Source organism: Talpa occidentalis, unplaced genomic scaffold, assembly GCF_014898055.3.
Source record: "Talpa occidentalis isolate TD23 unplaced genomic scaffold, MPIMG_talOcc4v2.1 talOcc4.15, whole genome shotgun sequence".
In the NCBI taxonomy this organism is placed as follows: domain Eukaryota; kingdom Metazoa; phylum Chordata; class Mammalia; order Eulipotyphla; family Talpidae; genus Talpa; species Talpa occidentalis.
The window spans coordinates 88,667,207-88,670,556 of record NW_023601543.1 but is presented as its reverse complement, the minus strand read 5'-3'; positions in this window follow the sequence as shown (position 1 = coordinate 88,670,556).

The following is a 3,350-nucleotide window of genomic DNA, read 5'->3' as shown; positions in this document are numbered from 1 at the left end:
GCCTGCGTGAGGACGGTGGGAACCCTGGTAGGGCGCTTAGGCTTTAAATAACGGGGTGACTCAACAGGTGGCCTCTGCTGAGGGGCAGCGTGGACAGAGGGGGGGTCTGTGGACGTCTGAAACTCCTGGCTCGTCCCTTTCCTCCCCCCTGCGAGGCCAAGACAGGAGGACGCGAATCCAGGATGTCGACAAGTGGGGACAAGCGGACGCGGAGACACCGGCACAGGGAGACACAGGGCGCAACCTCTTCTGGCTGCTCTGGGCGGGACCCCTGCGCCCCCTCTGGGCCACACCGTGTCCACGCCAGGGACCTGGTGGGTGCCTGCCCCGAGGCTGCGGTTCGCCGCCTTCTACTGCTCACTGTGATGGACGCCCCGGCGCCAGCTGTCACTGGGGACAAGAGGAGGAAGAGCCAAGCGGTCGCCCCGGGTCATCCAGCCTTGTTGTCTGTGCTGCGCTTTGCGAGGCGCAGGACACGGGGAGCGGGGCGGGTGGAGACGACCCGCATCCGCCAGAACGCGCCCCGAGCAGCCCGACAGAGGGGGACAGACGCGCGGCCCCGCGGGACGGGGGACTCCCGGGGCCAGCGACGCCGCCCGCGTCTCCCGAGCGGGCAGGACGGTGGAGTCAGACCTGGACACCCGGGCGGCACCGAAAACTCAGCTGCCCTGGATGACCGGCTGCCGGTGCTGGGGTGCAAAGCTAAGAGGGGCCTCCCTGGGGGCGCAGGGGCTCCGGACAGCGCTAGGAAGCTGGGGGCAGCCACTGCAGCGCGAGGTCGACCCCCGGCCAGGGAGCCACCCACGGGGCGCAGCAGACCTCAGGGCTCCCCCTGTTCTGCTCCCCACCCTGTCTCTGGGGAGCCCGCTCACCCCCGCACCGCTGGCCCGCACCCCAGCTCTTGTGTGCATGAGCAGGTAAAATAAATCTTTGAAAATAAAGTTTCTGGAAAACAAAGTGGGAAATACTTGCCTCCTGAACAGGTTGAGCCCACTGATGCCTCATGGGGACCCCCACCTGCGCTCAGGTGCCCCCCTCGCCCCTCACCTGCGCTCAGGTGTCCCCTCCCCCTTCACCCCTCACCTCCACTCAGGAGCCCCTCCCCCACTCACCTGCGCTCAGGTGTGCCCTCCCCCTCACCTGCGCTCAGGTGTGCCCTCCCCCTCACCTGCGCTCAGGTGTCCCCTTCCCTTCACCCCTCACCTCCACTCAGGTGGCCCCCACCCCGCTCACCTGCGCTCAGGTGCGCCCTCCCCCTCACCTGCGCTCAAGTGCCCCCCGCCGCCCTCCCCTGCCCTCAGGGGCTCACACCAACTTCACCCCCAAACCTTCCAACCCGGCGCTCCGGGGCCGGCCGCAGCGGACGCCGCTGGACTTCGGGGACGAGGCGGAAGGGGCGGGTCGCGCCTGCGCAGAGAGGGAGGGCGGCTTTCCAGCGCCTCGGAGACTCCATTTCCCAGAGGTCTATGCGCGCCCGCCGCCGCGGGACTGTGGAAGAGACGGGAGGGGCGGGTCGCGCCTGCGCAGAGAGAGAGGCGGTGCCTTTCCAGCGCCTCGGAGACTCCATTTCCCAGAGGTCTATGCGCGCCCGCCGCCGCGGGACTGTGGAAGAGACGGGAGGGGCGGGTCGCGCCTGCGCAGAGAGAGAGGCGGTGCCTTTCCAGCGCCTCGGAGACTCCATTTCCCAGAGGTCTATGCGCGCCCGCCGCCGCGGGACTGTGGAAGAGACGGATGGGGCGGCTCGCGCCTGCGCAGAGAGAGAGGCGGTGCCTTTCCAGCGCCTCGGAGACTCCATTTCCCAGAGGTCTATGCGCGCCCGCCGCCCGCGGGACTTTGGGGAAGAGGCCGAAGGGGAGAGTCGCGCCTGCGCAGAGAGGGAAGTGGCACCTTTTCCGCGCCTCAGAGACTCCATTTCCCAGAGGCCTGTGCGCGCCCGCCGCCGCGGGACTGTGGAAAGAGGCCGAAGGGGCGAGTCGCGCCTGCGCAAAAAGAGGCGGCCAGCGCCTTTCCAGCGCCTCGGAGACTCCATTTCCCAGAGGTCTATGCGCGCCCGCCGCCGCGGGACTTCGGGGAAGAGGCCGAAGGGGCGAGTCGCGCCTGCGCAGAGAGGGGAGCGGCGCCTCTCCCGCGCCTCAGAGACTCCATTTCCCAGAGGCCTGTGCGCGCCCGCCCGCCCGCCGTGCTTCCGGGGGGCGGGGAGGCCGCGGGGGGGCTTGGGGGCGGGGAGGCCGCGGGGTGGGGAGGGGGTTGGGGGGCGGGGAGGCCGCGGAGCCCGGACTCGCCCGCACGGGGCGGCGGGGGCCGCAGGGCCTCCAGAATGCGCGGAATCCTCACCCCCGGCGCACCCCCCGCCCGGAATTCGGGGCGCCCTGGCCCCCCGGCCCGGTCACGGGGGTTCCCGCGCCTCGCGGCGCCCGGAGACGAGCTCGGCCTGGGCAGAGGCCCGGGGTCGGCGCGGCGCTCAGCGCTGCAGAACGCGCGGCTGCTCCCCAAGACCTTGAGAGTGGGGCTCAGGCCCAGCGCGGCCGGGGGGACCGAGGGAGACGGAGACGAGAGGGCGAGACATCGGCTGGCGCCGGCCGGGGGTGACCCACGGGCGCGGCGGGCCCTCCCGTCTCCCCGCTGCCCCCTCAGACCCGCCTGCTCTGCTCCCCACTCAGCCCCCGCCGGAGCCTGTCACCCCCACCCCCGGCTCTGGGCTACACCCCGGTTCTAGGGTGTAAATAAAAACCTTTTTCAATGCCTTCTTTTGTTTTTAAAGATTGATGTATGCTTAGGAGATCTGGGGTGCAGGCCAGAGCTGCGGGGTGAGAGGACTCCCCAGAGACAGTGGGGGGCAGAGCAGGTGACCCCCTGAGACACGCTGCTGAGGGGCGCGGCGGGGAGACAGGCGGGGTCTGCCGCGCCTCTGGTCACTCCCGGGCTGGGGAGCGAACTCAGGCTGCAGAGGCCGCCGGTAGCCGCACAGCACCCCACTCCCTGCAGCCGGGAGGCCCGATGTCTGCTCGTTTAGAGAATAATCTTTAAAAAATTAAAAAATAAAAGACTTAGCACAGCGGGGTGCGGACAGGGAAGGGGCCGTGGGTTGCATTATAACAGGAAACCCTGATGGTTTTCCCGCTGGGGTTAAGGGGCACTCGGTGGTGGTGCTGGGGTACCGTGGCCTGGCCATCTTCTGGGGAACAGCTCTCCGAGAGGGCGGGGTGCTGTGTCCCCACAGCTGCTGCTGTTTCCTGGGCGTTTGAATGACTGGACAGAAGCCACCGCCCCACCTAGCCCAGCCCAGCCCCACCCTCCCCGCCCCGAGGCCGGACCCAGCACCTCGAGGGCCCCCAGGTGAGACTGAGTCA